This window comes from Rana temporaria, chromosome 13 (genome assembly GCF_905171775.1).
Source record: "Rana temporaria chromosome 13, aRanTem1.1, whole genome shotgun sequence".
Lineage (NCBI taxonomy): Eukaryota > Metazoa > Chordata > Amphibia > Anura > Ranidae > Rana > Rana temporaria.
Genome location: NC_053501.1, coordinates 50193513 through 50220057, shown reverse-complemented (window position 1 = coordinate 50220057; position 26545 = coordinate 50193513). Strand labels below are relative to the sequence as shown.

General features: G+C 42.4%; 1 protein-coding gene across 4 annotated transcripts in view; it reads right to left on the bottom strand.

The window, feature by feature from the left end:
* PAPLN (papilin, proteoglycan like sulfated glycoprotein) overlaps positions 1–22786 on the bottom strand; it is a 144049-nt gene extending 121263 nt beyond the window's left edge. For 2 of the 4 annotated variants that reach the window (XM_040333468.1, XM_040333470.1), the window contains exon 1: positions 22399–22784. The gene's annotated coding sequence lies outside the window, so the exon portion shown is untranslated. Of the gene's footprint in view, positions 1–22398 lie in introns of all 4 variants that reach the window. The other 2 variants (XM_040333471.1, XM_040333469.1) reach the window with 2 other exon arrangements.
* Between the last annotated feature and the right edge of the window lie 3759 nt (positions 22787–26545).

Here is a 26545-nt window from a genome sequence, read left to right as displayed (position 1 = left end):
GGTTGTGACATTTGAATTTTTCGCATAGATATTGGGGGGCATTTTCTTGAACACACTTATGTTCCAGACAGAGTGCCTTAAAAGTGATTTTGTCTTTTACTGGCAACCAATGAAGGGATCTCAGTGAAGGTGAGATTGAATCCCATGTTTTTTTCCCAGTCACGAGTCGAGCAGCCGTATTTTGAACGACTTGCAGACAAGTGATTTGGTATTTTGGGAGTCCGAGGTAGAGGGCATTTGCATAGTCAAGTCTGGAGTTGATAATTGTACCCACCACGACTGCTATGTCTTCTTTCGGGATAAAAGGAATGAGTCTACGTAGCAGGCGCAGCAGATGGTGGGATCCGCTGACTACTGACCCTATTGGTGCATCCATTGTCATGTGGGTGTCAAAAATGACTCAGACTTTTGACTTTGGTGCTAGGGGTGATGGTTTGTCCCAGAATGGGTGGCGGTGTCCATATTGGTGCGGGAAGTCTTTTGGTTGGCGTGAAACAGGAGAAGTTCCGTTTTTGAGCCGTTGAGTTTAAGGTAACTCTCCGTCATCCAATTTTCTATCAAAGTAAGGCATTTCTCTAGTCCGAGATAATGATCCTTATTGTTGCAGATGCGAAAATATAGTTGTGTGTCATCCGCGTAGGAGTGGTAGAGTAACTTCTGGTTACTGATGATTTCAAAAAGAGGGCGGAGATAGATATTGAATAGTACGGGCGACAGGGGGGATCCCTGAGGGACTTCGCATGACACGGACCCAGTTTCACTATTTGAGATCGGTTTTCCAAGGAGGAGGAGAACCAGGGTAAATTCCGAGACAGCGACTCTAGCTACTTCAGCTAGGCGAGTCAGCAATAATTTGTGGTCTACAGTATCAAATGCTGCGCTTAGGTCCAACAGTATCAGAAGACAAGATTCTCCTTTGTCTGCTGCTTCGAGAGCGTCATACCATATTTTGAGAAGTGCTGTTTCAGTTCCGTGACCAGGACAGAAATCCGATTGGAATGGATCGAGTAATTTGTGGGTGTCTAAATGCTGTTGTAGCTGTTGTACAACTTCTTTCTCCATAACCTTGGAGAAGACATTTAGGCCTGTCATGGGTCGATGATTGTTTGGGTCAAGGGTGTTTTTTTTTTAGAATTGGTTTAATTATGCCTTGTTTCAGCAAGGTTGGCACCATGCCTTCCTTGAATGACTGGTTTATGAGGTACGTGATCGCCTTCTGCCTTTGATTTGGTGGATTTGCATCTGCATTAGCATTAGCTTTTTTTCCCTAAGAGAATGGAGTTCTCTTTTTTATTTAGTACATTGTGCAATTACAATACAGGTTCCAAAAACGACAGGCCGTACATAAATTTACGGTGTTACAATTATTATGTAAAACCTGACATTTTAAATGGAAGCAACGGACTTCAGGGCAACATCTAACACAAAACAGCTGACAGGCCAGGGATATACAGGCACAATAGTAACAACCTGAATACTCTCGATCAAAGTATTACAATTAATGGGCGTTGCTGTATCCGCTAACTGGCTGTCCATCTCTAGGACATTCCAATAAACATAAACAGTTCCATACAATGCATTATTTTCCTAAGTTGAACTTACATGACTTAGAAAAAACAAAGGGGTCCTCTCTTGCCACCCTTTACGAGGGGGTTAAAAAAAAGGAGGACAGAAAGGGGTAGATAGCAAAAAAAATAAAAAATAGGGGGGAGACAGGAAGATGGGGGGACATTACAATCAAAGGGGGAATTGAGGGATGGGAATGGCTCTGGGGTTATCCTTTAACACCTCAGCTCAGCCAATGCCGCCCTCCTCAAATCGGGGAATGAAATAAAAGCTTCAAAATAAAATAAAAACACAGAAGGGCATAAGTGGAATATCAGAGATTTATTAGAAAACAGAGGTGTAAACAAAATGGATACTCACAAGAGTAAAAGATATAAAAAAGTGTAAAAAACATCACACGACACAATCCAATACAGGAATCACATAGCCTGACCTCTATGCTGGTGAGCTGAAGTGCTTCTATTCCTTCATAGTCTTTACTGCAGAAAAGCAGCACTTCTTTTTTGGCACTCCACCGTCTATTCTTTCAGCATGCAAGTATATTATAAGCTTGCTAAATGTAAAACATTACTCCATTTATTTTTTTTAGAAAGAAAAAAGCATCCCTAGGGTTGATCGGGGCTGTTGAATTTTGCTGTATAATTTAAGAAGGCATCTGTGTAAAGATTTTGCACCAGGTGCATTATCATACTTAGAAGTCAGGGAAGCTGGGGGATCGGTGTAAGTGAGAGCACTCAAACCTATTTTTCTGCTTTGGCATCCATCATGAGATTTTGTCACACAGCCTTTCACTATGAGCAAAGTATAAATACATAACATAGTCTTTGGAGTTAGTGAATACCACATGTTATGTTTTAACAAAGAGTCATTATGAGCTGAAACATAAACAGCTGGCACAAGTAAAAAGGCTTGTGTTCGAATAGGCTCACAGGACAAAAGCACAAAGAGTAAAATGCTAAAGATTTTTGTTGACTTGGCAAAGAGTATTAGAAGTTTAAAAAATGTTTTGTCCTTGTTTCCCTCATAATAAAAAGTAACAACAAGCCTTTATTAAAATTACAGGAAAAAACAAATAAAGTTTATTTAACAATTAAGTTCAAAGTATGAACAAAATGGGGAGTATTGCCTCAAGTGTATAGATTAAAAGTAGTACCTTTTCATCCCGATTATGAATAAAAAAAGAGGGGAGAGTGGGGGGCGAGGGACCAGTAGCTGAAGTTGGACCCCGCGCCACCCACTCAATAGTTTGGGAGGGACTATCTCGGTACTGATGAAATTACATAAAACATAATGATGTAAAAAAGTTTATTAATGTATAATAAAAATTGCAAAACAAATAAAAACACTTCAATGATTGGTCAAACGTCGACTAGTTTCGCGGGGTTGCCGCTTCGTCAGGACTGCCAATCTATAGAGTAATGCAATAAAAATTTGTAACAAACATCAGCTATACAATAAACAAATAATGAAAACATTAATAATCGCTTACCAAATGAGTCAATTGATATTATGCGGAAACCAGGCGGCCCAGGGGGTTCCCCCCGCGGCGGACAAGGGGATGGTTGATTGTGGAGATCTGGGTGTAGATAAAATTGTGTATATGTATTGGGCCTGTTCAATTAAGTGGACTGGGCAGGATGAGGGCGGGGGGGGGGGATTTTTGGGAAGGGAGAAAGGGAATGGGGAAAGGGAGGAAAGGGGGAAAAAACAAGGGGGGAGGAAAGAGAAAGAGGGGAAAAAGAAAAAACAGGAGGGGAGGCAGAGGGGGATGAAAGAGAGGAAAAAAGGGGGGGGGAAAGGGGGGGGGGGAAGGGCATAGGAACAAGGGTGGGATAAGGAAGAGGAAGAGGGGGACAGGGAAACGCGGGAAGAGGAAAAGAATGGTAGGAGAGGAGGGAAAAGGGAAGGGGAAAAGGGGGAGGGGGGGGAAGGGGGAAAGAAAGGGGTCCATAAATTTATGAAAGGGGGGGGGGGTGGTTTGTTAAATTAATAAAACTTACCGCAGTAAAACCTCTTGAGGAATACAACCAGGCCATAAGGAAACAAGAGCCTGGTGATATCTACCAGATATGCCGGTTCATAATCGGGATGAAAAGGTACTACTTTTAATCTATACACTTGAGGCAATACTCCCCATTTTGTTCATACTATTGGGTGGATAACACACCCGTTTCTCTCTTCCCCTGAGTGCCTCTAACTGGTAAACTTTTTTACATAACATTTATTATATCCTAGTCTGCTTGGTGATCCCAATTTTGATGTTGTCTTCATGACTGATTGTTTGATAGACATTCTCGGTATTGAAGGATTGGACCTCAATGGTCTAATGTAATGTATTAATCCAGCATATGTTCTTACATTGATTAAATTATTGAATTAATGCATGTTTAATTGCTTGTACCCCGTGAATGGTTTGAACTTCCCCTTATGATGAATGTACTTAAAAATCATTCACCTTTACCAAAGAGTTCTGTATCACTGCTGCCGGGCTACCCCCCTGCCGCAAAGGAACTATTATGTGTTATCTACACTTGTAGCTCCAGCTGTTTCAGAATTCTCCCTTATCCCCTACTGTTTTGGAATTTCAACTCCACTGGGGCACACCCGTATCGGTTAATCCTCTTCATACACGTATCGTGTCTATTCCGTTATTTAATTTCTTTTCTCTTACCATCTTGCAGGCATTATCACTTTACATCCTTAATCCCCGGCCCAATTATGGGCCTCACCTTCTATCATCACCACACCTTCTCAACATATAATCTCTGCACATACATAACTTTTCACCTCACCCCAATCCTTGGCTACAATTATGGTAGCATCTTACTCACTCATCATCCCTGCACATGTACTCGGGTTTAGGGCTAAGAGGCGCCCCTAATTGGTGGCCTCCTGATACCCCATCACCACAGATTGATTTTATTTAATTATTGTATTTAATTATCTTCCCTTTTTTTTCCTTCCCACGTCACTTCATTGTTTTTAGCATTATTCACATATGTTTCTCTATCATTTGCTTTTCTTCTCTGCCCTGCTCAGTAGAAATATCTACCTTTTACCGTTTTTTGTTTTGTCACAATCAGCAAGATGCCAATATTTTAGGACACCATCACCAGCATTCTCCTTTGTGGGAATTATACCCCCACCTCTACTTTTCATTGCAATTTATTATACCATTATTATTTAATTTTATTTCCCTTGTATTTAATTACCATCTGAGTCATATTCATGCGGTTCGGCTGCCTGCACCTCCCAATCGCGGCGGACTTGTGTCTCCCCTGGCGGGGATGACACTATGTCTCACCCCCTCTTGCTTCCTCTCGGCTTGGGGCTCCCCGCCCCTTGGCTCGAGTTGATCGCACACGCATAGTAGCACTAATCGCGCACTTGCGTTGTGTGGGGAGACTGACCCGGTGACGTCATGACGCGGCCGTCAGGCGGCGCCTACGGCGTCTCCGGGTTGGGATGGCTTACTTAATGGTCGACCGGCCATCAGGTAAGTAATGTGGATCTGTCCATCGGCGGTCCGATGGCACAGCCGTGACTATCGCAGGATGTGTTTGGCAGTATATTGGGGTTCTTCCTCGGCGCAGTTCACTTTACCCCTCAGTCCATGCATTACCATGCAACTGTCATTTACATGGATATATTCCTCTTATGACACAATACTGGTTTTACCAGCAACTTCTGGACCTTTTTTACTCATTGTGCCTTTAGTCTCCCCACCTTGCTGCCTTGCTCACATCCCTTGCCCGGCATATCTGGTAGATATCACCAGGCTCTTGTTTCCTTATGGCCTGGTTGTATTCCTCAAGAGGTTTTACTGCGGTAAGTTTTATTAATTTAACAAACCACCCCCCCCCCTTTTCATAAATTTATGGACCCCTTTCTTTCCCCCTTTCCCCCTTCCCTCCTCTCCTACCATTCTTTTCCTCTTCCCGCGTTTCCCTGTCCCCCTCTTCCTCTTCCTTATCCCACCCTTGTTCCTATGCCCTTTCCCCCCCCCCTTTTTTCCTCTCTTTCATCCCCCTCTGCCTCCCCCCTCCTGTTTTTTCTTTTTCCCCTCTTTCTCTTTCCTCCCCCCTTGTTTTTTCCCCCTTTCCTCCCTTTCCCCATTCCCTTTCTCCCTTCCCAAAAATCCCCCCCCCCCGCCCTCATCCTGCCCAGTCCACTTAATTGAACAGGCCCAATACATATACACAATTTTATCTACACCCAGATCTCCACAATCAACCATCCCCTTGTCCGCCGCGGGGGGAACCCCCTGGGCCGCCTGGTTTCCGCATAATATCAATTGACTCATTTGGTAAGCGATTATTAATGTTTTCATTATTTGTTTATTGTATAGCTGATGTTTGTTACAAATTTTTATTGCATTACTCTATAGATTGGCAGTCCTGACGAAGCGGCAACCCCGCGAAACTAGTCGACGTTTGACCAATCATTGAAGTGTTTTTATTTGTTTTGCAATTTTTATTATACATTAATAAACTTTTTTACATCATTATGTTTTATGTAATTTCATCAGTACCGAGATAGTCCCTCCCAAACTATTGAGTGGGTGGCGCGGGGTCCAACTTCAGCTACTGGTCCCTCGCCCCCCACTCGCCCCTCTTTTTTTAAGTTCAAAGTATGAAACTTCATGTACACAAAACACAGCAATATCGCAGGGTGAATTTACCGCGTTTTGCAGCAGGGGGTCAAAATGTTCCTATCCTGAATGCAATTCTTCCATGTTTAGGATCTCCAGATATGCCGTGTAAGTGCAAATATGTCAGGCTGCTTTTATCCGATGTGTCTGAGAATTTGTCAGGAGTTATCATGCTGATAATAGAGTAACGGTTCAGGGGAGAGCTATGGGACTTGGCTCTTTAAAGAGAGATAACAAAATACTGCAGATATATGTGCCCAGCTCAAATTTCATGAATTGGGTTTACATCCACTTTAAGTGAAAGTTTCCATTCCCTTAAGCATGTAAACATAGTAATACTTTAAAAAAAATGGCGTGGGCCGCTCAAAATCCATACAAGACTTCTATCCGGGCATGCAGCCTGGAAGGTTCGGAAAGGGGGGAGACGAGTGAACGCCCCCCCCCCCCACAACCATACCAGGCCACATGCCCGCAATATTGGGGGATTGAGCACCTTGTTCGGCCTCTTCCCATTCCTGGAATTTTTCATTTTTTGTTGCACTTTGAGCAACAAAAAATAGGATTCGCAATTCGGGTTAGAACATTTCCCCTGTTCGGGAGATCTGCTACGAACCGAAGGGGGGTGTTCGGCCCATCCTTACTCTATACCGATCTAAGTTCTTATTAAAGTATCATATAAAACGTACCCCTAGCCTGGTTAATGTTTCTAAAGAGTGAGTGAAACTGTGTTCTTGGCTGTGAGGAAACTACTGGGGAAAGGATCCGGGCAATCTAATTAGTGGATCCCATGGGGGGGAAGCACTACATACCAAATATAGTCAAAGCATTAATAAGTATTGTTTGTATACTCTTTTTAAGGATGCACTCATTATTAAACTACAATTCCTCTTTTTTACACTTTTTTATTAAGTTTATGAGACTTTGGAAGAATAACTTGACTCCTCATCAAACCAGTTGAGAATAACCTTTACCTCCAGACATATATGACACAAGTTTACTAAAGCTAGCAGTAGACATGGTTTTATCTTGAATTCCAGGACGACAGATATGGACAGTGGGAAGAAACATACATTTTATTGTTGTACAGAATACATTTAGGACATTACTTGGTAGCTCCAAAGCAGGGAGAAAAAACAGCCAGATCAGAAACTAAAAGCATATTGCACACAATGCACATTGTTAAGCACACGGTTAACCCCTTCCCAGCTAGTGTCATTAGTACAGTGTAGGTGTACAGTATTATCACTGTGTTGGTGTCACTAGCACCATCAGTGTCAGTTAGTAACCCTCCCATATAGTGTTTCTTAGTGCCAGATTGCCCACCAACCTATCCCAGTCACACTATGTCGCTGATCACGGTAATCACAATATAGTGTTTATAGCTGCGTAAATTCCAGCATATACCATAGTTTGTAGACATTGGCCCAGATTCAAGAAGCACTTGCGCCCGCGCAACCATAGTTGCGCGGCGCAAGTGCTTACTTGCTCCGGTGTAACGAGTGCTCCTGATTCAGGAACCTCGTTACACCGAATGCAGCCTAGGATGTGACAAACATAAGCCTCCTTATGCCTTCACATCCCAGGCTGCATTCTTGCGTTGGCCGCTAGGGGGCGGGGCCTTTGTGATCGGCGTGTAGTATGCAAATTGCATACTACCACCGATTCACAAAAGTTGCGCGGGCCCTGCGTACGCAAGGTACGGAGTTTCCGTACGGCGCCTTTAGCATAAGGTTGCTCCTGCTAATAGCAGGCGCAGCCAATGCTAAAGTAAAGCTGCGCCTCCCGCTCGCGACGTTAAAATTTCACGTCGTTTACGTAAGTGAACCGTGAATGGCGCTGGACGCCATTCACGTTCACTTACAAGAAAATGACGTCCTTGCGACGTCATTTGCCGCAATGCACGTCGGGAAAGTTTCCCGACGGAGCATGCGCTGTTCGCTCGGCGCGGGAGCGCGCCTAATTTAAATGATTCCCGCCCCCGGCGGGATCATTTACATTAGGCAGCCTTGCGCCCGGCTGCTTAGCATATTGCCCGCGCAATTTACGGAGCAACTGCTCCGTGAATCGCGGGCAAAGCGCAATATTTGCGTGGGCGCAGAGAAAAAAATTTGCTCTTTGCCCACGCAAATATTGCGCAATTCTACTTGAATCTGGGCCATTATAACTAGGGTTGTCCCGATACCAATACTAGTATCGGAATCGGGACCGATACCAAGCATTTGCCCGAGTACTTTTACTTGGGCAAATGCTCCCGATGCTTCAGCCGATACTTGTACTGTCAGGGGTGATCAGTGCATGGGGAAGTTACAGGCAACAAACACCGCTATATAAAGTATTCCGGCGTGTATCCCGCCGTTTATTCCTCCGTGTATTCCCGCCGTGTATTCCTCCGTGTATCCCGCCGTGTTTCTCTCCCCTTCCGTGCTCCTCCTCCACCCCCTGGAACTGTCAGGATGGAAATCGGGGTAGGAGCCAGTAAATCCAGCTCCTTACTGACTCGGTCCATTCACATAACTGAAACATCGTAAACTGTGATTACAATGTTTCAGTTTATGAATGAAGAGAAGACGCTGTCTTCTCTCCTTTCATTTTCAGCGCAGCCGAGAAAGGGACTGGGGAACATGTGTCCCTAGTCCCTTTCTCTGTCTCAAAAGGGGAGATGTCAGAGGTCTGTTAAGACCCCTGATATCTCACCAAAGCCCCCCAACAGGGCTGAAAAAAAAAGAAAAAAGAAATAAAGAATAAAAAAAAATAAAAAAAAATAAAAAATGAATAAAAACATTATTGTAGAAAATAAAAAAATAAAAGAAAAAGCACACTGACACGGTCCACCCCCCCCCCCTTAAAAAAAAGAAAGCATTATAAATAAAATAAAAATTGTAAAAAAAAATATATTGTAAAAAATTAAAAACAAATTGTTAAGGATAAAAAAAAAAAAACTACTGACACATGTGGTGCTGTCACATGAGATTAAAAAAATATATCGGTATTCGGTATCGGCGAGTACTTGAAAAAAAGTATCGGTACTTGTACTCGGTCTTAAAAAAGTGGTATCGGGACAACCCTAGTTATAACTTTTGCACAAACCAATTGATATACACTTATTGGGATTTTTTACCAAATACATGTAGCAGAATAAATTTTGGTCTAAATTTATGATGAAATTTTACTTATTTCTTTATTGGATATGTTTTATAACAGTAGAAAATTTCATCATTTTTTTTTTATTTTTTTATTTCAGTCTTTTTTTGGTTCATATAATAAAAAATAAAAAACCATCAAAAGAAAGCTCTAATTGTTTTAAAAAAAAACGTTTTAAATGTAATTTGCATACAGTGTTGCATGATCACACAATTGCCAGTTAAAACAGCAAAAAATGCTGTGGTGATGAAAGGGGTAAAACCTTTCTGGAGGTCATGAGGTTAGAACAAAAAAAAAGCATATACGTAATTTGGCCACGTGCCTCTTTCAAAAAGACTGTTCAGGTATTATTAGAGGGCAGTTAGTTTGCAGACCCCACTAATGTAAGGTTACACATATATAAATGCTTCCACGCACACTCCAACAGGGCCGATCCTAGGGTCACAGACGCCTGGGTGCAGAAATATTTCTGGCGCCCCTACATGGGCGTGGTCATCTTACCAACTCCTCCCCTTTACAAATGTTTCTATGGCAACGACAAACACAGAGATGCTCCCCTAACATGGACAATGAGAACACGGTAGGCACGGACCGCACCACACCCCCCCCAGCGACGTCACTGCACAGCTGGTCTCTCTCCACACAGAAACAGCCGCTGCTTCACTCTCCTCCTCTGACAGGAGGAGGGAGGGGGACGGACTTGAGCAGGAAACACAGTGGTGGCAGTGGTGACGGCGGAGAGAGCCGCCTCTGGACACGGACAAGGAGAGGAGAAGGAGGGAGGGGAGCACTCTGGTGCTTCAGTGCCCCCACCTTTGTGGCACCTGGGTGCACTGCACCACACGCACCTGCCTAGAATCAGCCCTGCACTTCAAATATTAAAGTACATGATTTTGTTGAGATTGATCTACTGTAACTTATGATGGCTCGGGAAGGACTTGAAGCAGTGGATGAGCTGCTAAAGGTATTTAGAATTGAATGGTTGCAAAAGCTTTGTGTTTGGTAGCAAGAACATCCATTGTGCAGAATCGCTCATCCTTACCTATGTGCTGTATCAACAATCAAAGCAGGGACAGAAATAAGGTCATCCATATTAAGAATGCCCAAAAATTCTCTCTCATGAACTATTATATATAGTCTTTGGAGTCAGCAATTAAAAGAGCTTCTAAGCTTTTGCCCCTTTGTAGGGAAGACTAAAGAAGACATTTAATTATATTTAGTTATGTTACCAGCTTTAATTTAACATAATATCTGAATGATATCTGGATGTTTAAATTAGATGGGAGTATTTGTTAGCCGTTTATGCAAAGAAGCAGACCATTACATAAGCCACTCAATGGTAAACTTCCATGTGTGTGTGTAGCCAGGTGTGGGCTAATGTTATAAAAAAAAATCCTGGGACACTTACAAGCAGGACTATGGATTAAGTATTTTACTCTAGTGCTCAGTATTTGGGTAATTACATCACTTCCTGTTAGCAGAGCAGATCTAAATCCCCTGGGACAGCAGAGGATCTTGAGGCCTGTAGTCCCGCAGCTAATATATACTGCATTCCTGAATGCAGACTAAACAACATATCGCAGCAAGCTGGTGGAGCAAGGAGGATTCTGGGGAAGCAGATATAGGCTGGCTGTCACACTCACTCAGAGACTGCAGGTCTTTGCGACCTAATTGGTGGCTGTGATTATTGGAGACATTGCTGTGGCGCAGATCACTACACTGAGACCGCATCTGATCTTCTCCGCTCGGGGCCTGCCACCATAAATTCCCGCACAGCTGCTGCTGCTACACTGCACAACTTTTCTGAGATCCAAGAGCCTGTGCAAGCACCCTCTATTCCCTGGAGAGTGTGTGATTAGCAGGATTGGTGAGCAGGTGGATGCCTTTCTGACATCCATCCGGTAGAGGCACTGCATGCAGACAACTTTACACCTCAGCTATCGAGAAACCTTTACCGTAAGCAGCTCAGTTGTTCAGCTGTTTAACCAAATTGGTCTACAAATACTCAATAGTATCCACTGGCCCCACTATTACTAGCAGAAGACAACTGTTACCGCCATATTAAAACCTGTTCAAGCAACACAGGACCCTCTTAACAGAGACCCTAGAGAATAAATTGGAGATTGTTGTAATTTATGTCATATGGTATTTGCACAGCTATTTTCCAAAAGCAATTTTTTTGGGAAAAAATACACTTTTATGAACTAAAAAACCCCCACAACATTTACCCCAGTTTTTTGTATAATGTGAAAGGTGATCTTACACAGAGTAAATAGATACCCAACATGTCATGCTTTAAAATGGCACACAGTCGTGGAATGGTACCAAACTTCAGTACTTAAAAATATCCATCGTCTATTTTTAAAAATCTTTACAGGTTACCAGTTGAGAGGTAAAGAGGAGGTCTTGTACTAGAATTATTGCTTTCACTTTAACGTTCACGACAGTGGCGGTGCGTCCATAGAGGGTGCAGGAGCGCCGCCCCCTCTAGCTCCTGCACCACCACTGAATACAATACACAGTTTCATGCATTGCATTAATCTATGTATTGTTGCTTCCGCCCACTATTCAGATGGCCGGCCCCCTGGTGAGCGCTGGCCATCTGAATAACGGCAGCAGGTTGGCTTTGGAAGTGCTTATCAGAGCCAGCGGCTCTGATAGGCTTTCCGATTACAGCCTGAGGGCTGTAATCGGCTTCCAAATAGTTTACAAGGGGACGCACAGGGGTGCATTCCCTGGCCAACACTGACGGGCGTCTCAGCCAATCAGGTTACCGGTAACCTGATTGGCTGAAGCGTCATAGAAGGCGGGAGAAGACATCGAGGGACCGTGGAAGGAGGGTGGCTGACCCCAGAAAGGTAAGTGTAAGGGCAATCTGGCAGCATTTTACAGGGCACAGTGGCGACAATTGATGGGAACAGTGGCGACAATTGATGGCACAGTGGCTGCGTTTGGCATGGCACAGTGGTGACAATTGATAGGCACAGTGGCGGCAACTGATGGCACAGTGGTAACAATTGATGGCACAGTGGTAACAATTGATGGCACAGTGGCTGCATTTGATGGCATGGCACAGTGGCTGCGTTTAGCATGGCACAGTGGTGACAATTAATGGGTACAGTGGTGATAGATGGCACAGTGGCTGCATTTGATAGCATGGCACAGTGGCTGCATTTGATGGCATGGCACAGTGGCGACAATTGATGGCACAGTGGCAACAATTGATGGCATGGCTGCGTTTGATGGGCAGTGAGGCTGCAATTGTTTTTTTTCGTTTGTTTGCGCCCCCCAAATATTTTGAGCACCAGCCGCCACTGGTTCACGGCGATACCTCATATGTGTGGTACGAATGGCGTTTACATATGCGGGCGCAACCTAAGTATGCGTTCGCTTCTGCGTGTGAGCACGAGGGGATGGGGACACTTTTAAAAAATCATTTATTATTTATTTATTTTTACACGGTTTAATTTATTTATTTTTAATCACTTTTATTCCTATTATAAGACATGTTAAAATCATTTGTAATAGGAAAAATGCATGACAGATCCTCTTTATGGAGACATCTGGGGTCAATGAGACCCCAGATATCCCCTCTACCCTAGAAAGCATGAGATAAAAGAGAAAAAAAATAAAAAACAACACACATCGATCTCATCTTTCCAGGACAAAAAACTGTCAGTGTTTACATCATGACATCGCTTTCGGCCCCCCACCAGATTTATGGTAATCCGGCTTCCTGATCGCACAGGAGAGCCCAGAAAGGCTCCAATGGGCAGCGGTAGAGGACGCTAAATAGCTGCTAGGATGGCTTTTACATTAAAGGGAATCGCCGGCTGAAAAGAAAGATATCTGAATGATGCCTAAAGCTGCAAGCATCATCCAGATATCACCACTTCAACCTAAGGACGCCATATGAAGTGGTTAAACCTGTTAAACATTGATAACTGATTTATGCCATTGTGTTTAGTATATACTGCTTCTATGCTCTGAATGAGACTGTTTATACTTGTCTAATTACTTTCATCTACTTGTTGATCAAATTCTAATTTAGAGGTGTTACTAAAGAATTATGTCTCCTGCTTCATTGTTCTCTATTCTTAAAATATGTCTGAACCTAGAATGTCAGAAGGGTCGGATAGCTTGCAAGGTCAGGACAACTGGGGACAAACATCAGCCAGCGGTCCCTACGGGGGTAGCTCTACATGTGTAATGTAACAGACATGTATCATCTAAGATGTACGTATGATACCACCTCAAATCCAGCAGACTGATCGTATTATTGTAGTTTTGACTGCAATATCCTATTAAATATATATTAGAAGATCTGCAGCTGAAACAATACATCTTCTTATATAAACATGAATCGGCTTGTTTTCTTAGGCTATAAATAACCAGACTCCCAAGATTGAAAACTGCAGGAAACACTGGGGGAATTTCTAGCTTCTATTTTCAGCAGACCTAAGGGAAAAAGATTGATCAGGAAAAGTACTAGATTGGTTGGTTATTTTTTGTGTTTGCTGAATTTCTACGGACAATAGTCTTTACATATATATATTTTAGAACATAAACCTAAAAATATATGATATAGGTAGAAAACTTGGGAAGGGGAAATATATTTTTGAAAGACTGACAAACGTGAAACAATAATTTGAGCATATATATTGATAACCTCTTAAACTGTCCATACACGGGGGTGCCTAGAGCAATCCCTCCTTCTCTTGACATGCAAGTTCATTATAAACATTCGACTTCTCTGTGTAGAATCTGCAAAAGGCCCCGTACACACCATAGAATCCATCCGCTGAAAAATCCCAGCAGATGGGTTTCAGCGGATAGATCCTATGGTGTGTACACGCCAGCGGATCTGTTTCCGCGGATATTTCTCCCCTGGGATGGATTCCAGCAGATCGAATATTTGCTGACATGCCAAGCAAATCCATCTGCTGGAATCCATCCCAACGGATGGATCCGCTGGTTTGTACAGACTCACCGGATCCATCCGTCCGAAGGGATCCCCCGCATGCGTCGTAATGATTAGACGCATGCGTGGAATTCCTTATATGACAGCGTCGCGCACGTCGCCGCGTCATAATCACGGCCGCGACACGTCATCGCCAGAGGATTTCGGCGCGGATTTCAATGCGATGGTGTGTACACTCCATCGCATGAAAATCCGCCGAAATCCTCGAGAGGATTTATCCGTGGAAACGGTCCGCTGGACCGTATTCGCGGATAAATTCTCTCGTGTGTATGGGGCCAAAGTGTAAGCTGAACAGGACTTTCTAACCTACTGTACCCCCCTAAAATGATATTGACCATAGCCTATAGAGTGGTACTTTGAATTACAAGCATTCTTCTGTAATGAATTATGCTCGTAATCCAAAGCACTCGTATATTAAAGCGAGTTTCCGCTTTAATCAATGGAAACTCAGATAATTTGTTTCACAGTCACTTCTATTGTATGCAGTACCAGATATGGCCAGAGGTGGGGGGGCGCTACAGACGCTCGTAAGCCGCTCGGATGCACTCAGAAGACACTTAGAGAGTTTACAAGTGTTTCCGAGTGGCTCTGAGTGGATCCAATCGGCTCCAAGTGGCCCAGAGTGCCACTTGTGCCCCCGCACCTCTGGCCAAATGCGGTACTGCACACCACAGAGGCTTGAATCCTGCTAGTTTTGCGAGACAACGCTCGTCAGGATTTTGTTTAAATAATAGCTTGTATTGCGAAACGCTCAGAGGTATTACTGTACATACAAAAACATCTACTGTTTACTAATGTATGTCTTTTATTTAGCTTTAATTAGAGAGCATTTATTCTTAAGTGCACTAATCCAACCAATTTACTCTGCTAATCTGACTTCATCAGATTGAATTAGTTAGAGTGTATTATTTGCCAGCGGTCCAATGAAAAAAAGGATCCAAGAGCTGCTGAGACTTTGATGTGAGATTATACAATGTGGCGAGAGGACAAAAACATTCATAGAGCTCACTGGCTCAGGTAAGGCATTATACAACAGAAAAGGATACCCTCCAGTGGGTACCCAGCAGGTTACCAGAAAAAAAACATGGAAATAGCATCAGACCAACGAATGGGTGTCTCATAAAGCATTTCTCTATAAGAAATAATGGAAACTCAGAAGACTGCTTCTTTGAGCTGCAGTGGGCATGAGCCCTTAAAGTCTATGGACACAAGTCGGTTAGAAGTCGCCTTGAAGTAGTCAAAGTTGGAGGGACTTCAGTAGTGCTAATTATTACAGTTTTCATTAACTAAAATGGGACGTGACCCTACTCCTATTTTATCAAGTTAAAATTTATAATAAAAAAAAATGCTTGTCTTGTAAAACACTCATAGAACAAGTTACTCACAATCTAAAGTTTTACTTTGTATCTTATAATTGTATTAAAGTGGTTGTAATTCCAAATGAAAAAAAAAAAAAAGCCTGCAAGACAGAAGACATAATGAGCTAGTATGCATTGCATACTAGCTCATTTTGAAATATTTACCTTAGAACGATGCTGTTGCAGCGGTCCCAACACACCGCTGTGACCAGGGACAGCTGAAGAAATGGCACGAGCGAGCCCTTTCTTCAGTGCGCATGTACCGATGACGTTGGCACATGCGGATACAGAGGAATTCATGGTACCTACAGATAAGCCTTTTTATAGGCTTACCTGTAGGTAAAAGTGATTATACAGGGTTTACAAACACTTTAAGAAAGTACACATCTGATTGCAGCTGGGGCAGAAAATAAAATTCACAATATTGATTCTGAACAAAGCCAATAATATTGATTCACCTTGTCTGCTCCCACCATTGAAGTAGAACGCAAGTTCTAAGGACCTTTCACTTTCAATACATTTTTTTTTTACGTTTTAGCAGAATGCAAGATGTATCCCGTACCAATATAGAATGAAAACCAACGCATCAGTGTGTATCAGTAGTGTGATTAACAAAATGTTGTAAAATATGATAACTAAAGGAAAACAATAAGTATTCTGGATTGTAGACAAATAAAACAACGGAAAGGGATTTTTAGCCCTGCTTAGCATCCATAACTATCACAAAGTAAAAAGAGCATGTAGCTCTCACACATCCACCACTTGTGAGAGGGGTGGATGAAAGGAGGTCGATATCTGCTTATGGGAAGGTAAAGGAAGTAGCTGTAGCTATATATGAGTGTAAAGGACCTCAACCCTATATACAACACAAAGGGAAAATGCTAAAGGCAGAAACTCCTCAAGCTTAGAGATTTTTTACCAGATAAAAAGTAGGGTGTGACACAAAGAATCACTATCAGAGGTCATAAATAATTCTAGCCTGAGAGCCCGGAGTCAGAGGCGTAACTACAAATCATTGGGCCTCATAGAAAAATCTTGACTGACTCTCACTGTAGCAGCTTACAATATTTGTCATTGATCTTACCATTATGTTTGCCCGAAGGACAAGGACAGGCAGCAGAGAAAACAGACAACTAGAGACCAGAGCTTTGAATACAAATTATAGATGTAATAGCCATGTTGCCATTTTTTGTCAGTCACCAGCCCCGCACTTACCCCATCTAGGTCGTAGGCAGCGCTTCCTCCGGGCGACGGGTGGCGGCTTCCCCTGCATCTCCTCCTCCTCAGCATCACGGCGGCTTCTGCCGTGCGTCTCCTCCCTCCTAAGTGGCCAATAGGATCGCTTCTCCTATCGTCCAATCAGGTGACGGGTCTTAGGACCTACTTCCTGATTGGCCGGGAGGATAATCAGGAAGATAATAGCGAATACGAATTTGCTATTGTCACACAACTGGTAGGGCTCAGGGCACAGTGCTCTGCACCCCAAGCCCACCCTTTTTGAAGCCTATTAAAGCCTCTGGCTCTAATCACATGCATCAAAAAAATAAAAAATAAACCATTGGAATCAATGTATCCGGCTCCCCGCATGTAGATTAGGGGGCCGGACGCATGACTAGGGGGAGGGGGGGGCGGTGCCCTCCATTACATGCCGTCGCTGGACATTGTATTCTGCCAGGGGGTACTCTCCACTGTGAGAATACACTGAGAATAATTTTGCCGTTTAACAGAAGTCGATCATTAGAGGGAGCATATGAACACATAACCTTACTGAAACTGCTGAATTTCAATCCATTTATAGCCATCTTTAGTTTGCAAGTACTGGTTGCAGATGATCACTTGATACATCACATATGCTTTTAGATACTTAGGTTGAATGTGCTGCCACCTGTTCTACAGGTGACTGCAATCAAGATAGACATCAGTGATGACTCACAATACGTTAAGTTCCGCCTGCAACTAATGTGTGGCATGTACAGTTTTTCAAAACTAGGGGGGAAAGCATTCATGATACTTGTGCAGACAAGGCCTAGAACAGAATAGTCATGGCTAGCTTCAACTATCCTGTATTGTCAGTATAGTAATCATTTTTACTAAACAGCTTTTTAGAGAATAAAGCCCATCCACATACATTATCAGACCCACTAGGGATCCAGGGTGTGGTTGTAATAGGATGTCATTTTTAAGAATTGAATTCCTTGTGAATAATTTGGAGATTTACAATCTAGCAATATTAAGTATATTGTAAGAAGACAGTGGGATCAGTACAAGGGTATGAATGCACAAGGCACAGACAAGTTTACTAGCCTAAAGTCAAAAGGTAGGAATGCCTGCTGTAAGCTTTAGCATCAGTACGGTCATCAATCAAACTAACTACATATGCAAGCATTATTAAATGATGACACCTTTCTGATCCTGCATTTAACAAGAGGTCAACTAGTGCATGTATTGAATAACAGGAATATAGTTTTATAAAAGCATACAGAAAATTATTCAAAAAGTTAAAAATATATACTCCATGGATCAGGGCTCAAGTCCTGCGGGAACGCGTGGGAACGGCGTCCCTGCACTTTTTTCACAGCAGGAACGCAGTTCCCATTGCAGGACTAGAGCAGCCGAGAGCAGCCGAGCCGCCCGAACCAATCCTTCACTAAGCGGCGATGCCCAGCTCGAGTTACTATCAGGGGCAGGCGAACCTTAGTAATCCTTTATGTTACTGGCCGCTTCCTGTATATGGATTCATCGAGTAGTGTGCAGGTATTCCGTCACTTCCTCGATGCTGCAATGTCTCCTGGGAGCTTTTGTCATTGTTCCCAGGAGACATTGCGGAGGTCTGCCACGAGTTATCACGGGATTTAGAAAGAACTTGCTTAAAGTTCTTTCTAAATCCCGCGATAACTCGCGGCAGACCTCCGCAATGTCTCCTGGGAACAATGACAAAAGCTCCCAGGAGTCATTGCGGCATTGAGGAAGTGACGGAATACACGCACACTACCCGATGAATCCATATACAGGAAGCGGGCAGTAACATAAAGGATTACAAAAGGTACAGTGGATCGGAAAAAAAACAAACACACGCGGTTTAGTAATTATGCATATGAGCGTATAATTTTTTATTTTTTTGGTGGGGAAGTGGATCTTGGGTGGGACTTCCCACACTTTTTTCCCCAGGACTTGACCCCTGCCATGGATGAAACTAAATCTGAGACCTGGAACTTTCATTTCTGTAAAGTAAATTTAAAGAGCCTATTTACAAAATTAAAATAAAAATATGAGTGGAAAACATGCTTGTATTAACCAATCAACGGGACAGGATTTCCATGGATGGAGCCTGTAGGCACATAAGTTTTGATGCCTAAAACACCCCTTTGCTCTAATTATTATTTTTTACACAAAAAACCTTTGTGTTTTACCGATTCCATTCTATATTAATATATGGTGACAAAGCTCAAATAATGTCCTTGAACTGACTGTATTTCTAATCATGATGAAAAACTTTTTATACTTCTATTTTTTATGGAAAATTAAATTTATAGGGTTGTCTTGCATAACATTTGCATGTTGCATACAAGAGAAAGCATGGGAATATACTGAATTGGTTTTTACTCTACATTAAAAAAGTTCTTTGATAAAAAGTGACTTGTATAGACAAAGTTATTTAGCTTATTGTTTCACGTCTGAATATGGTTGTGAAATATAAATTCCCATATTAAAATAATGTACCACTCAGGTGGCACACAAAACCAAAGTCAGTATGCTATATATATATATATATATATATATATATATATATATATATATATATATATATATATATATACACACACACACACACACACACACACACACACACACATACATACATACATACATATATATATATATACACACACACACAAACACACACATACTGGCATCAATGACTGCACAGTATAATTCTCCAAGTGAATGGGAACTACTAAAAACCATTAAAGGGCCTGCATTTTAGCAGGAGGTTGCTTCCTGTGACAGAAACATGAACACTCTCACTCTCTGAAGCTGCTTGCATTGAAACTCCCTTGTGCTGTGAATGGCAGGCGCATTGTGCTGTGGAGTATAGGCGTGCGCAAAGGGTGAGCCAGTTGTGGGCACACCCTAATCCCCTTGTAAGGTGCAAATTTCCCCTGATTCCTGGCTCCCTCCATCTCCCCCTGCAGTGCTGCCAGCTTCTCTCTTCTTCTCTTCTTTCCTCTCCCTCTGGCTGCTGTGGGGGATGTAAAAGGATGGAGAGCGGGGAAGGGGCTGGTAAATATTACACTTACCATCCCCTTCCTTTTCTGAGTAAACACATCGAGCAGGATGGACCAATTCCTCATATGTTCATTCTTAACCATTTCAGCCCCGAACCATTTCGCTGGCCAAAGACCAGGCCACTTTTTGCGATTCCTCACTGCGTCGCTTCAACAGACAATTGCGCAGTCGTGTGACGTGGCTCCCAAACCAAATTGACGTCCTTTTTTTCCCACAAATAGAGCTTTCTTTTGGTGGTATTTAAACAATAAGGTAAACTGTCAGCGCGTGTGTTTGACGTCACCACGTTCTGACCCGATCGGTTTTTGGAACGATGGTGTGTACACACATCAGACCATCAGGCCACTTCAGCGGTGAACCGATGAAAACGGTCCGTCGGACCATTCACAATGGTTTTGTCCGACCGTGTGTACGGGGCCTCAAAGGTCAGTTAAGCCAAAATTCGGTATTTCAGTTTTGGGTCAATGCAGGTAGGCGGAACAGTATTCCAGGTTCTTACGTCACGCAAGGTCTGGCAAAATTTCTGTGCCTGAATGCGAAGATCCATGCACCGACTCAAGCCATTATGACAAGACGATTTCCAAATGTATGTAAGGGTGTAAGCAACTGAACCATACCACCTATAAACTTAAATATCAGTTTTGGTCTTGGGTGAACTTAACTTTGAGTCAGAACTGCATTAATGCTCTAATCTGTAGCAAACAGTTTGTACTTTATGTTTTTGTATGTTAAATATAAAGTTTGCACAATTCACAGATGAAATGTGCTTGAAATTGTGTAAAGTCTTGGTGATATACAAGTATATGTGTTATTTTCATACAATAAGGATAGGATTTGATAGAGTTTATTTGTACGCTTGTATTGCATGTAGATGAGCTACAGAGGTTATGCCAGAAAAAAATGATGTATTTGCACAGATTACCATAGTGCCACCTTCCAAAAAGTTAAACAAATGCATCAACTCATTTAAACTACTTAGCTCAACATCTTTGTTTTGTAAGTGATATTACCATGTCGCTGAGATTTATTGATTAAAAGCTACGATAATGTGTAAAAATGCAATAACCATTGGCAACTTGATTATTGTAAGCTGAAACGATAGGTTCCCATAGGTTATTACACTTAACACATTTATTCCATGTTGTGCTGCCTTATTAAATAAACCATGTCGCCTTTATTGATTATAGAACCATTTCCAAACCTCGGGGCACTTTATTTCAGACATGTTTGTCAATCAAAGAAATATAAAAGCAGAACAATTTCTAAAAGATTATACTGCAATAAAATTCTGATACAAGATGTGGAAATGCTAGTTAATAAAATTAACTCCAAGCTGTTCCAAACCACCAAATGGTCAGTATCAGAACTGCTGTATTAGATATTCCGGTAATGAACACAGTCAACAATTTGGGCACAGCAATTCTTTACCATATGATAAAACGGCAGCAAGAATAATAATAATAGCCCACAAATGGAGAGATAACAAAAGCCCTAACATCACAGAATGGGTATGTGAAATGAATGAAATACAATATATGGAAAGACAAATAAGAGAAGGATATATAGAGTATCAAATGCCAGAAATATGGCAAAAATGGGATGAATTTCAGTCCTCGATAAAAATGAATGTTTACAAATGGAAAACAAAGTAAAAATATAAAAAGGGAGAAGAAGATTGAGTAAAACTTTTTTTTTTGGGGGGGGGGGGGAGAGGGCAATAGGATGAATGAGTACAGAAGAAAGTAAGAATAGTAGGATTGTGAATGGATAAACATTTTTATGATAAAGAAGCTTATAAATATTAAACAAGGTTCTATATTTTGGATAACGAGTGAACAAATGTACATTGCAATGAATCTTGTATAAATGCAACATTTTGTATAAAGAAAAAGATCAATAAAAAGAGAAATTGAAAACAATTTGGGCACAGCATAAAATTCAGAGATAAAATACATTGCAGGGACATTCAAAATCTAGTTTACACTATATAAATTATAATGCTTTAAAAGCTATATATTTCAGGGCACTTGAAGTCTCCAAGACCTCACATATAAATACATATTGTATAACAAACTTAAGTTCTATTTGAATCTAAATAAAAAAAAAATATATAAAAAATAAATACAAAAAATTAATATAGGGTCTTTGTTGCATGAACCAATGCCAAGCACTGCTTTATACTTGCCCATAGCAGTAAAATACCTGCAACTACAATCACAAATAATGGAATATCAGTATGACTTAAAACTTGGCTCCTCTAGTATATAGTATAGAAATAAGTCTATTTAATACGTTAAAGAACCTTTAAATGCACAGCTTAGTCCTCTTTTTAGATTTACATTAACAAACCTGGAATCTCTGAAACACATCTGGCAGTGGTACTCAATAATGATCACCATTAGTTAGCGTCTTACCTTGGGCCTGCCTGGAGGGGAGAGTGCTGAAGAGCAGCTGTTATCTCCACTGGCTCAGGAAAAAAAAATCACAGCTTCCCAAACTTCTGTTTCTTCTCTGAACCCACTGTACACCAGTAACAAGAAATCTGCCTCTGTTGAACCTCTGAAGTTTCTTCTTTCAGTGTTACAGCCAATTCCAGAGCACAGACAAGAGCACCCAGCACACACTCAGGACCTTGCTAGGGGAGTAGATTCCAATCAACAAAAAAAAAAAAAAGTGTTCTCTTTCACCTTATTTTTGTCTTTCGCAGCGGCTCCTAATGTTGCTTTCTGGGTGGGACCCACTCTGCTAGTTTTATTGTAGCCCTGAAACACTAGACAAATGGGACTTGAGACAGCCTCTGTATTCTGTGCATTGCACACGAGAATGAGGAAGTGTCTCTGGGTGTAAGCAGAGAGGAACACATCACTCATCTAAACACGGACTTTTTTTTTATTTATTTCTTTTTTAGAAGTACCGCTTTTCTTAACCATTGTCAATAGTATGCAAGGAAAAAGATGAAGAAACTGCACTAAATTTCCTAAAAAAAACTTAGTTGCATTAATCTACATTCCCTATAATTATAAACATTTTGGAGCATGTGATTAATTGTGTTACCAACAGTAATGAGACACTAAACAGTGGTTTAAAAACAAAAGTACTAGGGCTGTTACTGATTAAAATTTTTGTGTTCGATTAATCGTTTTTTTTTTTTTAATCGATTAATCGACTAATTTCGATTAATTAACGCACATACAGATACAACTACTTTTAGCTGATCTCCTTACATTGCAACTCTGCATTAGTCAGTGGTAAATGTGGTATACACTATATACAATCACTCGACACTAGTTGGTTTCCACAATCCATGACTTCCCCCCCATAACGTAATATCCACATCTGCCCCCCCCATACCGTAATATCCACATCTTCCCCCCATACTGTAATATCCACATCTCCCCCCCCCCCCCATACTGCAAGAATATACACATTTGCCCCCCATACTGTAATATACACATCTGCCTCCCATACTGCAAAAATATACACATCTGCCACCATGCTTTATTATACACATCTGCCTCCCATACTGCAAGAATATACACATCTGTCCCCATGTGTACATTACAGCATGGGGGCAGATGTGTATATTCTTGCAGTATGGGGGCAGATGTGTATATTAAAGCATGGGGGGCAGATGTGTATATTACAGTATGGGGGGCAGATGTGTATATTACAGTATGGGGGGCAGATGTGTATATTACAGTATGGGGGGCAGATGTGTATATTCTTGCAGTATGGGGGCAGATGTGTATATTAAAGCATGGGGGAAGATGTGTATATTACAGCATCTGCCCCCATGCTGTAATATCCACATCTGCCCCCATGCTTTAATATCCACATCTGCCCCCATGCTTTAATATCCACATCTGCCCCCATGCTTTAATATCCACATCTGCCCCCATGCTTTAATATCCACATCTGCCCCCATGCTTTAATATACACATCTGCCCCCATACTGCAGAAATACACATACACCGGCTCATAAGTATAAATGAAGCATCTGCCCCCATACTCCATGAATATATACATCTGTCCCCATAATGGTTGTCCACTCTTACCTGACCATACATCAGGCAAGCAGACCCGTCCGCAGAGTAGCTGATGGACACGTGCGGTGCGCAAGGGAAGATGATACAAGCAGGCAGGCAGGTGATTATGACGTCAGCGCGCCGCTACTTAGCTGCCGCAGGGTGGACCAAGATGGCCGCGGCTCCGGAGCTAGGCCGAAGACGCGGCCTTTCCTATGGGCGAGACCGCGGAGCTCACTCCGCGGATCTTACTCGATCAAATTTTTTTTAATCGATCAAAGAAATTAACGATTAATCGACCAATTAATCGTTAATTTCCGCAGCCCTAAAAAGTACATACATACACACACACACACATTATATTATTATTATACTGGATTTATATAGCGCCAACAGTTTATTACCAAAAGTATTGGGACGCCTGCCTTTATATGCACATTGGGCCAGATCCTCAAAGAAGTTACGCTGGCGTATCTATTGATACGCCGCGTAACTTCTAGTTTGCTCCGGCATACCTTTGTTTTGTATCCACAAAACAAGATACGCCTGAAGCTGTGCTAGATCCGACTGGCATATGTCTTAGTACGCCGTCGGATCTATGGTGCATATTTACGCTGGCCGCTAGGTGGCGCTTCCGTCGAATTCCGCGCTGAGTATGCAAATTAGCTAAATATGCGAATCCACAAACGTACGTCCGGCGCAATTTTTTACGACGTTTCCGTAAGGCTTTTTTCGGCGTATAGTTACCCCTGCTATATGAGGCATACTCAAAGTATGGCCGTCGTTCCCGCCTCGAATTTTGAATTTTTTACGTTGTTTGCGTAAGTCGTTCGCGAATAGGGCTTTGCGTAGAATGACGTTCACGTCATAAGCATTGGCTTGTTGCGGGTTAATTTCGAGCATGCGCCGTTCAAAAAAAATGTCATTTACGTCGGGTCAAGACATATTGACAAAAAACACGCCCCCATCACATCCATTTGAATTGCGCGCCCTTACGCCACCAAAGTTGCACTATGCCGCCGTAACTTACGGCGCAAATTCTTTCAGGATACAGAAAATACGCTGTAAGTTACGGCGGCGTAGTGTATCAGAGATACGCTACGCCGGACGGAAAGATGCGCTAAGGTACGTGGATCTGGCCCATAAACTTTAATGACATCTCAGTCTTAGTCTGTAGGGTTAAATATTGAGTTGGCCCACTTTTTGCAGCTACAACACCTTCAACTCGTCTGGGAAGGCTGTCGGTTTAGGAGTGTGTCTATGAGACTATTTTACCAATTTTCCAGAAGTGCATACATAAGGTCAGGCACTGATGTTGGATGAGAACACCTGGCTCACAGTCTCCACTATAATTCTGTCAGGTTGAGGTCAGGACTCTGTGCCCTCCACCCCAAACTCACTTCCTGCTGGAAGGTGAACCTGCACCCCGGGCTCAAGCCTTTTTCAGACTCTAATGGAGTTTCTTCTAAGATTGCCCTCTATTTGGCACCATCCATCTTCCCATCAACTCTGACCAACTTCCCTGTCCCTGCTGAAGAAAAGCATCCCCACAACATGATGCTTCCTACCACCATGTAATAGTGTGTTTAGGGTGATGTACAGTGTTATGCCGCGTACACACGATCTGACATTCCGACATCAAAACCGTGGATTTTTTTCCGACGGATTGTTCGCTCAAACTTATCTTGCATACACACGGTCACAAAAATTGTCAAGAACGCCAAGAACGTGGTCACGCACAACACTACAACGAGCCGAGAAAAATTAAGTTCAGTGATTCCGAGCATGCGTCAAATTGATCCCGAGCATGCGTAGGATTTTTGTGCGTCGCAATTGGCTACAGACGATCGGAATTTCCGACAAGAACTTTGTCGGAAAAATTGAGAACCAGCTCTCAAACATTTGTCGTCGGAAATTGACAGCAAATGTCCGATGGAGAAAACAGTCGGATTTTCCGACAACAAGCTCACATCGAACATTTGTTGTCGTAAATTCCGACCGTGTGTATGCGGCATTCGTTTTTTTGCGCCACACATAGCGTTTTGCTTTTAGGCCAAAAGTTAAATTTTGCTCTCATCTGACCAGAGAACTTTCTTGCATATGTTTGCTGTGTCCTCCACGTGGCTTCTCGCAAACGGGACTTCTTTATGGCTTTCTTTCAACAATGGCTTTCTTCTTGCCAGTCTTCCATAAAGGCCAGATTTGTGGACTGCACGACTAATAGTTGTTCTGTGGACAGATTCTCCCACCTGAGCTGTTGATCTCTGCAGCTCCTCCAGAGTTACCATGGGCCTCTTTGCTGCTTCTCAGCTTAAAGGAACACTAAAGGCAAGACACTTACTTCCACTGTGCAGTTCGTTTTGCACAGAGTGGCCCGATCCGTGTCTTCTAGAGTCCCCCGGCGGCTGTCTCTGCTCCTCCTCGCAAAAGCTTTCCACCTTCATGCGAGCTCCCTCGCATGGTGGAAAGCTTTTGCGAGCGCGCTCCCGTGATACAGCGGCGGCCATAGCCGCCGACTGTATCACTCGGCCCGCCC